This window comes from Humulus lupulus, chromosome 8 (genome assembly GCF_963169125.1).
Source record: "Humulus lupulus chromosome 8, drHumLupu1.1, whole genome shotgun sequence".
Taxonomy (NCBI): domain Eukaryota; kingdom Viridiplantae; phylum Streptophyta; class Magnoliopsida; order Rosales; family Cannabaceae; genus Humulus; species Humulus lupulus.
In genome coordinates, this window is record NC_084800.1 from 101,829,300 (window position 1) to 101,843,910 (window position 14,611).

Genomic DNA, 14,611 nt, shown 5'->3' on the forward strand with positions numbered 1-14,611 from the left:
ACAAAGAAACTGAATTTATTCTAGGGCAAAGGTTATTAAAACAACAGCAGTTGGAGAAACAACCAATCATTTTCATGAAAGAAGACACTAGCCACGTTCATTTCTCGCATAATGATCCGCTGGTGGTAACAGTTCATCTCGCCAATCAGAGGGTACAGAGGATATTGGTTGATAACGGGAGCTCGGTAAACTTGATATTTATGTTCACCATAGAAAAGATGGGATTTTCCGTAACTGATCTTAAGGCGACCTCGATGACCCTGTACGGGTTCTTAGGGGAAGGAACAACAGCCATAGGGATGATTGGACTTCTAGTTATGCTAGGGTATGACGCGAACTATTTCTAAAATGCTTGAGTTCATCGTAATCGATTGCCCAGCCGCATACAACGTGATTTTGGGAGGACACGCATTGATAAATTTTGAGGTTATCACCTCGATTCAACACCTAGCGATGAAGTTCCCCTCAACCTCATGTATATGTACTATGAGAGGACACCAGCTCGCTACCAGAGAATGCTATAGCATTGCCATGAAGGGAAAATTACAACCAGAGCTGCAAACAATGGTCGTTATCGAGGGAGGAGAGGAGCCTCAGGTAATGAATATTGCCAATGTGGTGGAAGAACCTCAGGAAGAAAGTAATGAGGTTGCCCAGGAAGACGACATTGACCTTATATTAGGTGAATAAAAGTCTGAGCTCCAAGGATTGGAAGAGCTTGAGGAAATCAACATCGACCCAAAAGTACCTTCAAGGGTAGTAAAAGTTGGACAAAATCTTGGAACCAAAAGGAAGAAGGAGATGGTCGAGTTTTTGAGAAATAACCTCTATGTCTTTGCCTGGTCGCATGAAGATACGGTCAGAATCAGTCCGAATGTAATAAATCATACTCTGAATTTGGATAGGAATGTGCCTGCAAAGGCACAAAAACAAAGGCTTTTGGGGAAAGAACGATCAGAAGCTCTAGAAAAAGAAGATGTTCACGTACTGAAGTATGGATTCATCAGGGCAGAAAAATATCCGACTTGGGTTGTTAACTTATTTTGGTCCCAAAGTCCAATGGGAAGTAGAGAACTTGCATTGACTTCTCTGACCTCAATAAGACCTTTCCTAAGGATTTTTTTTCCACTACCTCAAATTGATCAGTTGGTAGACGCAATAGTCGGTCACGAGCTCATGTCTTTCATGGACGCATATTCTGAATACAACCAGATCGTGATAAACCCTGCAGACCAAGAACATACTAGCTTTATGACTGAGCATAATGTATAATGCTACAAGATTATGCCATTCTGGCTGAAGAATGCCAGTGCAACGTACCAATGTCTAGTCAAAAAAATGATTGTTAACCAGATTGGGAAAAACATGGAAGTGTATGTCAATGATATGCTCGTTAAATGAAAGATTGCCAGTAACCATGTATCTGACCTGGAAGAATGTTTTGGCGTGCTAAGGAAATATGACATGAAGCTAAACCCCCAGAAGTGTACCTTTGGGATTTCATCAGGAAATTTATGGGCTTCATAGTCAACAGAAGAGGAATAGAGGTGAACCCAGAGAAGATCAAATTATTATTAGAAATGCCCTCGCCTAGGTCGTGTAAATAAGTAAAAAGCCTAACTGGGAAAGTAGCGGCCCTAAATCGCTTTGTTTCAAATTCAACTGAGAAGTGTTTCCCGCTTTACAACTTGTTCAGATGAAACAAAAAGTTTGAGTAGACCGAAGAATGCGAGTAGGCATTTCAAGATCTAAAAGCTCAGCTGGCTGAGCCCCCCATACTATCAAAACCGACAGCTAGAGAATGTTTGCTCTTATATCTAGTTGTGACAGAAAATGTAGTCAGCGCCGTATTAGTTTGAGTGGAAAATTGAGCACAAAAATCGGTGTAATACGTGAGTAAAAAGCTTTTGGGAGCTAAGTCCCGATATCCTTTAATAAAAAACTCGCGTTCTGCTTTATCATAGCCTCAAAAAAACTCAAGCCATACTTCAAGTCCCACACCATCTACGTCTTAATTGATCAACATTTAAGGCAAGTCTTGTAGAAGCCTGTAACATCGGGATGTTTACTTAAGTGGGCCATCGAACTCAGCCAGTTTGAGATATTGTATATGCCACGCACAACAATCAAGAGTCAAGTGCTCGCTAACTTTGTGGTCGAATGTATAGGTTTTCAAGACGAGCCAATAAGAGGACCGGTGCAAGAGTTGTGGAAACTCTTTGTTGATGGGGCATCTAACGAGAATGGTTATGGAGCTGGGATAATTCAGATCCCACCTGAGGGACATCGATTCCATACTGCTCTAAGGCTCGGATTCGAAGAATCCACAATGAAGCAGAGTACGAAGTCCTATTTGCAGGAATATGGGTGGCAACAGAATTGAAAGTGAAGGTGATCCAATGTTATAGTGATTCCGGCTCGTGGTTAATCAGATATTGGGGGAGTATCTAGCCCGAGGTATCAAAATGGTTGCTTACCTAGCTAAGGTTAAAGATGAGTTGACTGATTTTTTGTTTTACTCAATTGAGCAGGTACCCCATGAGCAAAACTCCAATGCTGATGCTTTAGCCCGACTTGCCACCACCAAAGCGTGGATATACTAAACGTAGTCCCAATGGATTTTTTAGAACAGCCAAGCAAAACGAAAGAACCGGTTGAGGTCAAAGGGATTGACACAGAGCTGACCTGAATAACCCCCATAGTGGAATACCTCAGAACCAGTAAACTACCAGATGACCGAAAGGACGCAAGAAAATTGTTATATCAAGTCCCATTGTATGTTATGGTTGAGGGAGTTCTATGTTGGGGTTTTATGCCCTAATTAAAACCCAAATTCTTTGTAATCTCATTATATTATCAATAAAAGAATAGAAATCATTTTTTGACTTGGTCAATCACTTTGTTTACATGTTTTATTTTCATGATTATTTTTTTAATATAAACTTCTATTAAATCCCGAGCATATAGCTGATCTTATTTATAGTGACGTAATCATAGTGGAATATAAATATGATTATATGTTCAAAATAAGTTAGTCCTAAGATTAGTCAGTGCACCGGATTTACACTGACTTGCCAATCTATGATATGATCTACTTACACATTACAGTGTTATGTTCTTTCTAGAACATTAACAAAGTAGATAAGATCGGATGTATATGTTACATCGGACAGGACCGATATTGACAGTTGATAAGATAAGTAAACATACCGTTATTATCTATTCTAGTCATATCATATAGTTGACCATAGGTCAATTCAATCTCAATTCTGAGTGGTTAGTATTCTAACTAATTGTATTATTTGAGTTCTTTGACTTGTTCGTTACCAGCTTACCCTACGGACTAGCCCATACTTACATCTTGGGAACTCGGTAATATAATTGAGTGGGAGTGTTAATCATAGATATGAACATCTATAGCTTCTGATGAAGAAGTGAAACGATGGTTTCTTTTTAGTTTGGTTCAAGGTGTTAAATGATAGAGATCTCATTTCAGTAATTAAATTAGTTTACTGAAATATCATTTACAAGGAACTAAGTGTTTTAAGGATAAAATACAATGAGGGGTAAAATGGTATTTTAGTCCCATCTCATTGTAGACTGTCTATAGAGGATTGAGTGACAATTATGGTTATAACAATGGATAATTAATAGCGTATCTATATTTGTTATAGAGCGTTCTATGAATTCAAGAGTGCAATTCCAAGTCTATAGTGGAGTCACGAGGAATTAATAAGTTAGTAAATTTATTTGTTAGATTTATGATAACTTATTGGAGCTTGATTTCATAGGCCCATGGTCCCCATTGTACCTTGGATAAAATCATCTAGATAGTCTCAATTAATTGATTTAATCATCAATTAGAATTATCAAAGTTGACCAGGTCAATTTTGGATAGTTTCACAGAGTTGTGTAATTTTGAGAAGAAAAGAGAAATTATGGCAGATTTATTAATTAAGATAAATTGGTATCTAAATTAATAAATAAATTTAAATCAAGGTTCAAATTATAAATAATTAATTTGATAAAGGATTTAAATAATTATTTAATTAATTAAATCAATAGAAAATAATACAGGCCTTGATTTTAAGTCCAATGAGCTTATAATCAAATGGGAAATTTCACGGGCCTATAGCCCATGATAATTTCGACCTAGGGCTTCAAAATGGCTATTATTTTATTGATTTTTAATTAAATTAAATGGCCTAATTGAGTCTATAAAAGGAGTGCTTAGAGAGACGTCATCAGTTAAGATTTCTGAGAAGTTTGATAAGTCACAAGTCAAATTTTCTGATAGTTTTAGATTCTCTCTAAACACAAATCCTTTTCTAAGCCTCTTTGTTATTTTCTCTTCTTCTCTCTATATCTATCTCATTTGTTGAGAATTTCCCACACTAGTCTAGATGGTTCTAAGGATACATTGGAAGATTGTGAAGAAAATAGAAGATCGGTTCAGTTTCTTGATAATACTCTGTGACAGAAAGGATACAAGAGTTAGAGAAACTAAAGGAAGGACTCTTAATTCCGCTGCGTATACTGTAAGTATTCTATTCTTTGTTTCTCTTTGAATTCAATTTTAGAAACATGTTTTAGGCTATCTGGTATTAATTTGTTTAATATTAGATATACATGAAAATAAATAAAGATCCTGTATAAGCTAATCCAACATTCTATACCAACGAGGGCATTTGCTGCTCCTCCTACGATGTGTTCTGCCCGAAGAAACACATACCATCCTACAAGTGATACATGAAGGCTTCTGCGGAGACCACGCATGGGGAAAAACTTAGACCTAAAGATATTGAGACAAGACTATTTTTGGCTTGCCCTCAAAACTGATTCGACCTCGTACGTACAGAAATGCGACAAATGCCAACGCTTCGCCACAATTGCTTGGGCAGCACCCATTGAGTTAACCATGATCTCATTCCCTTGGCCGTTTGCAGTATGGGGGATCAAACTGATCGATTCATTACCAATGGGGAAATTAAGAGTTCGCTATGCAGTTGTCGCCATCGATTGCTTTAAAAAGTGGGTCGAGGTCGAGCCTCTGGTGACCATAACCTCGAAGAGAGTCCTTGATTTTTTCATGAAGAACATCTTGTGTCATTTTGGGCTCCGGAAGAAGATCATGTCAGATAACAAAACTCAGTTCGATAGTGATATTTTCACAAAATTTTGTGAGAAGTACGACATAATCAAGAGAACTCTTCAGTGGCATATCCACAAGGTAATGGACAGGTCGAGGCTGTAAATAAAACCATAAAGGCGAGCTTAAAAAAATGACTGTATGAAGCCAAGGGGTTATGGTCCGAGCAGCTCCCACAAGTACTTTGGGCCCATAGGACCTCACATCGCACCTCCACGGGGCATACTCCCTTCTCTTTAACCTTTGGAAGTGAGGGCTATGCTCCCAATTGAAGCGTTAGTGATGACATATAGACAAAAAACTTTCGATCAAAATCAAAACCACGAATTTCTCAACGCATCCCTGGATCTAATCACAGAAAACTAGGAAGAATCACAATTATAGCTCGCCAGTTATCAGCAGAGAATTACGCGTTACTTTAACTCGAAGGTAAAAGGACGTAGACTCGTGCTAGGTGACTTGGTGCTTCGAAGAGTGTTTTTGGCGAGTAAGGGTTCTAAAGATGGTGTATTGGGACCGAACTGGGAAGGACCATACCAGATCGTGGAGATTTTACATGAAGGAACATTCCAGCTAGCTTGATTAAGTGGAGAGTTGGTACCACGAACTTGGAATACTCTTCTTCTTAAAAAATATTATCAGTAATAAGATAGTTTTGTTAGTATTTTTCTGTGTAAGGCTTGTTTATAAAGTCATTCTATTTAAATGACACGGGATGACTACGTGTTTATCTTATTCTCGCGATGTATCACATACTCATTTTGTATAAGCGACCTAGAATATCCACAAATTCTGATCGCTTGGGGGGCATATAACCCTTGATGAGTTTAAAAAAAAATTAGTGTGATTTTAGTATTATTGGATAAAATTTGAAACTTAGAATTTGGAAAATTGATTATTCAATGACTTTTTATAGCTAGCTTGAATTTTCAAAGATATTCCAATTACAAACTAAGTTAGGAAAATTCAAAGAAACAAAATTCAACTACAAACTCTTGGATATAACCAAGTCCGAGGCTTAATTCCTAACAAGTATATTGCTATTAAGCGGACGAACTCCTAGACATAACCAGGTCCGAAACTTGGTTCCTAACAGGTATAATGCTATTAAATGGACAAAATCCTAGATATAACTAGGTCCGAGACTTGATTCATAACATGTATAATGTTATTAGATGGGAAAATTCATGGGTATAACTGTTAGGAGTATGTCCTAAAAGCATGTAAAAGATATTTATTATTTCGATGAATAAATTAATACAATGGTCAATTATTGTTATATTTCGATTATTAAATTATTGTTTGAATAATTTTGTAAATATCAGAAAAATTCCATATTCATTATTAAGGATGTGATCTTGTATTAGTACGAGAGAATTAAGATCACATGAATGAATAAAAATATTCAACAACAACAAGTTAAAGTTATGGAATTCTTTAATTGGGGTTGTGAGTACGGTTTGCTGAGTATCATGTTGATACAAATAATCTAGATTCAGATTATTGATGTTGTAAGACATCTCGGTAAAGGTACTTTATATAATATGATTATATATGACATGGACTGATATGAATAAAAGTCTTTATCCAAAAACCATTTCATAATAAAGACTTGTAATTCATATCATAACTGATGATCATTTATGGATTAACCTAAATCTTGAGTGTTCATGAACTCCTATTCATGTTTATTAAATCTTTTGATTCATTCGTTAATGTCTCTTCATAGAATCAGGCTAATGACTTTTGTTTTGGAGATTTATTATCATGGATGGCTGGGAAAATGTATTAAAAATACAGAATCTAATCTTTCCTAACAGATCGTATATTAGTTCCCTTAAGGGTTAATTCTGGAACTGAATGATTTTGAGCTCAAATATATAATTAGACTATAGATTAATTATTCACTAGTGAATTAATGGTACTTAAGGAACAAGAAGTAAATTAGAAAGGTAAAATGGTAATTATTCCATTCTAATTTATGAACTAATTAATTAGAGGGTTGAACTATTGTAAGATGGTTATATGAATGGATAGCTTAGAATAAAATTTCTGTAAAAGAATATCTATAACATAAATAGTTCAATTCTGAATTTATAGTGGAGAAATATCAGAATTAATAAATTAACTATTATAATTAAAGAGTTTAATTATTTAGTTTCAATTTATTGGAGCTTAATGTTATAGGTCCATGGTCCCCGAAATGGCTCAAACAAACATTGACAAAGATAAATACAAAAATGGGCAAAATGACTTATTTTTTTATGCAGTAAACATAATTATTGTATAATTATGTGTAATTAATGAATTGAGAATTAATTAGTTATTTGATTTAACAAAAATATAATTAATTTAAATTAATTTATTTTTGGAATTTTTGGTATTTAAATAATAATAAAAATTGAGAAAAATCACATGCCTTGCTTGGCATGTGATACACGTGTAGCACAGTGCACAGTCACTGTGCTACACACACAAGAAGCTTCTAGAAGTTTTTTTGTTCCACAATTTTAGTTATTTAAATATTAAATAAATAATGAGATATTGTAATATGATTAAAATATTATTTAAACAAAATCTGATAACTGATTAGTTATTTTTAAATTGTTTTGAATAATTAATATTTTTTAATATATTGGATATATTAAATATAGGAGATCAATTTTTTCTAGAGCGATACTTTTCAGTGATAGAAAATACATCGTGAAATCTCCTTGAGAGAAATAGAACAGTGATGCAAGCATAGGTCACTGTTCTTCACAAACTTAGGTCCAAACTTTATCAGATCTCATGTGTTAAGAACATCTGATAAATAGATTTTGCCTATTATTTTGTATAGCGAGCCCACACTCATTCTTTGTGTGTTGCGAACATTTTGGAAGATATTGGTGTGAATTATCGAGGATTTTTGCCGTACAAAAAGATAACAGCAAGGAAGGACTTGAGGTAATTTTCTATTCATATCTTTGATTCAATATATATATGTATGTGAAGAAGTAGATCTAGAAATCTTGTGCGGTTAAATTAACAATTTTGATTGTAGTTCCGCTGCGTACAATCTCTGATTTGATCTATAAAAACCAACAATAACCAGGATATTGACCAGAATTGTTTGGTCAAGCTATCAGAAACTTATCTAGATCTAAAGATAACCCCTATGATTGCGAGTGTGCAAGAAGTTGAAATTCGTAAGCATGGCAAGATAATAAATTAAGGGGAACAAAAATAGATCATAAAGTAATGAAAATACATTGAACAAGTATATGAATATCATGAGAGAAAATAAACTCAAACTAAGCCCAAAGGTGATTGTCTCAGCTTGTGAAAGCATAGTTACAAGGGATATAAAAAAAATCCCTAAAACATCACTGATCTCTGGTAACTTGTCCTTATGATGACACCTCCTTGTTGCCCCCCTCAGCAACTCCAGAAGCATCCTCGGTCTCGGAGGGATCATGCGAGAATTGGCTCTGGAACTTGGCCAAATAACATCCCCAAAGCTTCGCATCCAGAAAGGAGAAATCCCCTTCCTGGTTGTATTCCCAGCACCGATACATCAGCACCTCCAAGGTATTTGTTGCTTTTGCGACATCCAGCTTCGCCAGTTCAACATCCTGCTTCACCTTCTTAGCACCTTGCTTCACCTACTCAGCATCTTCCTTGGCTTTTGCCTCGACCTCGGACAACTTGGTTTTTAGAACATCGACCTCCTCAAGCTTTTTATTGAGGTTGTCAATCTCAACTTGCAGCTGATTTCGTTCCTAGCTCACCACAACAATCTGGGCCTTGGCTATTTGCTCGTTCTTCTGGGATGCAGCCAGGGTGCCCTTGAGCTCCTATCTTTGAGCTCGGAACTGGGCGATGCCATGAATTTGAGCTAAAGGAGACTACAAAAGAAAGACGCAAGATAGGATTAGGTCGCAAAATTAATAAATAAAAAAGGAAATATTATAGGAGGAAGAAAAATAACTCACAGTTAGGTTCATTCCCAAGGCAGACTCCAAGACATCCCCTGGGGAACGCTCCTCTGTGCCCCTTAGGTCCTTGACATTTTCTTGGTTTGTGTGACCCACCACGTGGTTTGCTCTGTTATATAGTAGCCTCAAAGTGCCTCTAGGATCCTTACCACCTTGGGAGCTGAATATATGGAGCTTTGCCCTTGAAAACTTAGGCAACTGAAATAGGTTCATTGCGAGGACGAGAAGGAGAAGCGTCAAGAACGGTAACTATAGTTACCATGCGTCTACTATTGTTGTTTCTGAGTGGAGCTGGCACATTTATCCTTCATAGGAGAGTCGCTGGCAGCTCTGGATTTGGGGGCATTCTTCTTTGATATTCTCGCCTTATTGACTACGGGTCCAGTTCCGACCCTACCAGATTTGAAGGCTCCCTTCAAGTCCATATCATCGCCTACAAAAGGACGAGCAGAAAATTCAGATCCATGAAATGATTAGTCAGGGTAATGCAAGGAAAAGAATAGATCAAGAACCCTACCCTCTAAGCTAGAGGAGGAAACTACTATGATCGTCTCTGGGTTACGAAACGGACTAGGTAAAACCTCCAACTCTTTGACTATCGAAGGAGGGGGGGGGGGGACTCTAATACTATTACATTTTGGGTCCTACGAGGTTCAGGCTCTTCATCCGGACTAGATCATGCGCGACCTGCCTAATACCAGGGGAAAAAATACCCTGATGGAGGGAGGGCCACGAGAAAATAATTGTACCATACTCCTAAAAAATGGTGGACCTGAAGTAAAGGGTGATATCTAGCACTATAGTACATCGGGGATATCTATGGTCGTAGCATATAACCAAGTGATCCACACACTGAGAAGGGTTGCGTTCAAGTCCAAATCAACCGGATGTCGACTCACAAGATGTTGTGGGTTGAATCGAACTAGCCTAAAATTAGCAGAACTTCATTTAATTCTCTATATGGGTTACCTTGACTCGAAGTGTCGGCTCTGCCCCCGATTCAGCTCGGTCTCGGTCAGGATGATGCCCATCTTCAAAGACCTTTCTTCTGCGCACCAGTTGCACGAATTCTACTTCCTCTTCGTTGTATTCAATGGCAGGGAGTACTTCTTGAGGATGAGGGAGCTCGGGGGGAGGACCTCGAGCTCTAATGGCCAGTGTTTGATCTTTCTGGATCAATTTTCAGGCCACCATGGTAGAGTCATTAACTACAATCCGGAAATCCTTCTCCTTGGCAGGAATATGAGACATCGTCTCAGATTAACCTCAAAGGGTCTCTGATTGTCCTATTCTCTTGTATATAGTTGCACAAAGTAACAACTTAATCAAAATATGTTTAAACTTTATCAAGAAGGAATTCAAGTACAAAATTAGAGGCACTAAGAAACTTACAAAGACAGATGAAATACAAATGAGTGTAGTTCTTGAACCTATTTGACATGAAGAATTGATCCTTGTAGTCATTCGGGTGACTGAGAGGTCAATGAAGGAGGCCGTATTGGGGAATCGTGTGAGGTAGTAGAAACTGTCACCTCGCCCCTTCTGTTCGGGGTTGGCTTTGAGGCAGAATAAGTACATGATGTCAGCAGGGGTGGGGACCTCCCACTCGTGTATCAAAAACAAATTTTTCAGCCCCACCAAAAGCCGATACGAATTGGGGAAAGATTGAATAGTGTCAGTTCAACGTAGTTCAAAAAATCCACGAAGTACTGGTCCAAAGGGAGAAAGGCACCTGCCTTCAAATGTTCATCACTCCAGGCCCCGAAGTAATCCTGAAGTGGGGTGCAGCTCCGCTCTCCCTCCAATGGAGGTTAGGCAACAAGGCCCTCGAACTCTAATTCGATCCCGTGGCTCAACAAAATTTTATTCACATTGCTCTGAGTCTTTATTCGGGATTCAATTCGCTTAGCCTCAACAAAGGCGTTGGGGTCAGCTACCATCTCCCTATCAACTGCCGAGCCGAAGTCGGGAATAGGGGTCTCAGATGCAATCTTCTTGCTCTTACTCTTGCTTTGAGAAGAGGAGCTCGCGACTGACTTCATTTGATGGGCCATGATCTAGTTCGCCTAATGATAAAGCGACCTGTTAGAGGCGGCCTAAGACAAATCCTTGTGTTGACCACGATTTTGGCCAACGACGAGTAGACATCAAAACTACAATGAACCTTCAAGAGAAAAATACGACACAGATAATTTTATAGTGGTTCAGCCCCAATTTATTGGTAATAGCCTAATCCACTTGGAGTTGTTATATATATCCTACACTTAAGATCAGATGAACTTGAGCCAACTGAGTTTCTTAAGTGTAAGTAGAAAAATACACAGTTTCTCCCTCTAAACTCTCTTAGAAAATGCCTCAAGAATACCCTAAGTAACAGTCCCAAAGTCTCCAAACTAGAGAGTTTTTCTCACTCTCAAAAGATCAGATCCCCCAAAATGATGCCATGAGCCATTTATTTATAGGCTCATGGATCGTACATTAGATATTCCCTTTGACTGGGTCATTTATGTTACTCTCACAATATTTAATAAATAATAATATTTAAAATACAACAATATGCGATTCTTTGGGATAATATGAGAGATTTCCGTGCAGGTATGACCGATTCTAGCTGAAGCCATTATTGGGATCTCTTGCGTAGCAATGATCTATTTAGTCGGTCCACATTACACCCAAGGAAAACTGGTGGGCAAAAACACTTCACTGGTCGGCCAAACCTTCACTTGTCGCCCAAGACAAGTGACTGGTCGTCCAAACACCTGTCTGGTCGGCCAAACACTTGACTGGTCGGACAAGTACCTGGCTGGTCGGACAAGCACCTGACCGGTCGGACAAGCACCTGACTGGTCTAACATGACACATCTCTGGTCTAACATGGCACATCTCTGGTCTAACATGGCACATGTCTGGTCTAGCATGACACTTGACTGGTCAGTCAAAAATCTTCACCGATCGGATAGAAATTCTATCAGATCGGTCAGATAACTTTATCACAACTCCGAAGAGCCAACACATTTATTGACTATTAATGTGCCATTTACTGACCATGAATTGCCACTTGTCACTTCTGATTGCCACGTCATCGAACTAAAATTTTGGGGATAACACCTTGCTACGACGATAAAGTTATGACGACCAAAGTTTTGAATTTGATTTATTCAACCTAAAAAATACACGAGCTAAGATATCTCCTAGAAACAACTCGTTTATCCACATGTGTTCAGTAACCATGCGCTATAAACTCGGGACATCCCATGATACTTTGATATTCGCGTGTCAAACTAAATACCTTTTTTAAGGCGGATTAATGCAAAATCACTCGGGGAATCGTAACCCTTAAGCTACCCAGAACTGAACCTAAAAACCCTCAAATTTCTACGCATACATAGGCAACCCTCTTTCGAAACCTAGAAAATTGCCTAATTTTTAAGGAAATTATCTCTAACCTAATACTATTGTTTTGTACTATCAAAAACCCCTATTAAACTGGAACATGGCCGAAGTAAGAAACTATACTAGAAAATTTAATAAAACTTATTGAAAAATAAGAGGGAGAAATTTAAACTAGGTATAGAAATTCTTATAGATTAGATGTTTGATCGAGGGAAGTGATGATAGCTCCAAAGATAGTAGCCTGAAAGCTTCTGGAAAATAAAAGAATGTCGAAGGTTTCTGAAAGAGCCTTGAGAAGGAAAGGGAAGCTTTTTGAATTCAAAGGTGGTGAGGTTCATGTCTGTTTCTCCTATTTACACGTAAACTTTTGGAACCAATATGGGCCACTCGATTAGGTCAGTTCGGGATCCAAAGGCCTAGATTAAATAACCCTTGCAGCGACAAAAAGTTGATAGGGTAACCTGAATAGGCACCTATTACATATTGACATATGTTTAGCACTAGAGTAGTGCATGGGCACGATTTCACATAACAGAAACCTAAATGACCTTATTGTCCGTGTCAGGGGTGACATCATGCACGAGCAGAAGCTTGGGGGGAAAATGTTGTACCCCAAAATAAATATGAGCTGAGTCACTCAACACGGGGTACAGCTGGTTGATAAGAGCATGAAGAAAGTGTAGGTAGAACATTTAGCTAACTTTGGTGTGAGCAATTCGACTCAAACTTGACAGTACGACAACCGGATAATCTCTAGATCGTCTCGTTTGCCAACAACCTAGATCGAGATGCGTGATGGCTAGATCACCTTTTAGATACTATGAACTTGGCTCGTGTCAAGTTCGGATAGTTTTCAATATCCAGCTCAAGGGAAGTGTTTTACTCGCGGAAGTCTGATCACGACGCACAATGAAGGATCCCAAAAGACTCAGAGATTCCTTATACGCACATTAATGCTCAGATTTTATTACACATTTATTACCTGAGATAACAGATGTAAAATCTTTGGGCAATCATATCCCTATGTCAATGGGAGATTATTCTCATTTATTATTTATCTTATTTATGCATGCAGTTACCCAAAGTTGTCTAGAAAAACCCTCTATAAATATCATGGGAATGGACAGAAAAAGGGATGGCTTCTTGATATACAGAAACTCTGCTGAAATTGTAAGAAACAATTTCACCCAGAGCCTAAAGGAGATTAATAAGATTGAGTAGTGGACTTGGTGGATTTTAACCACTGAACCACGTAAAAGTGTGAGAGTTTGTGATATTGCTCATTTGTCTAATCGCAACTTAGTAAGAAAGCCTAATATCTCTATTGTTGGATTTCTTAATTCACTGTTGGAAAAAATTGCATCAACACCTTTCAAATGATTGGACCTATGTTGTCCACCCTAACTCTGTTGATTAACTCGCAGTCCTCCTAGTTTCAACCACTAGGAGGATGAGGAGGAGGTCTTCGTTTGTTGAAAAGGTTGTAACTGTTGCTTTCTGTTTCCCAGATATGGCCAGAGTAAAGCAAACTACAAGGCAGCGAATAGCTGCAGATCCTCAATTTGCAACACATGTGACTAACATTAATGGAGATCAGCCACAACAACGATAGAAACAACGACAACAACAACAACTAGAATAGCAGAGGCCCCACGAGCAGTCTGTAGAGGCTGCACCAATTGTTGATGTTACTAATAACATAAGGCTTTATGAAAAGTCAAAATCTTGCAAGAAAAAGAATGTGCCATGGCACATTGTCCCAGCCAGAACCCTCTCAAGCAGCCTTCTCAAGGAATACCTTGAAAATTATGGGATCAGGGAAATAAATATGGTTACTCCTTGGGCTAACCAGTGCCCCAACCTGCCTAGCAGAGCCTTACACTTGGTCACGTTTCCACATCCAAGCGAGTGCTACTATCCCCCTCCATGATTACTTCAGAGCCATTGCCAAATATTTTGGCATTGCTCCCTTCCAAATAACTCTTAACAGATATCTAATGCTTAAAGCATTATATATCATATATCTTTTTCAAAGATGGGTGCCTCCCACTCCCCACGAGGTCCATTATCTCTTTGACCTCAAGTCAAATCC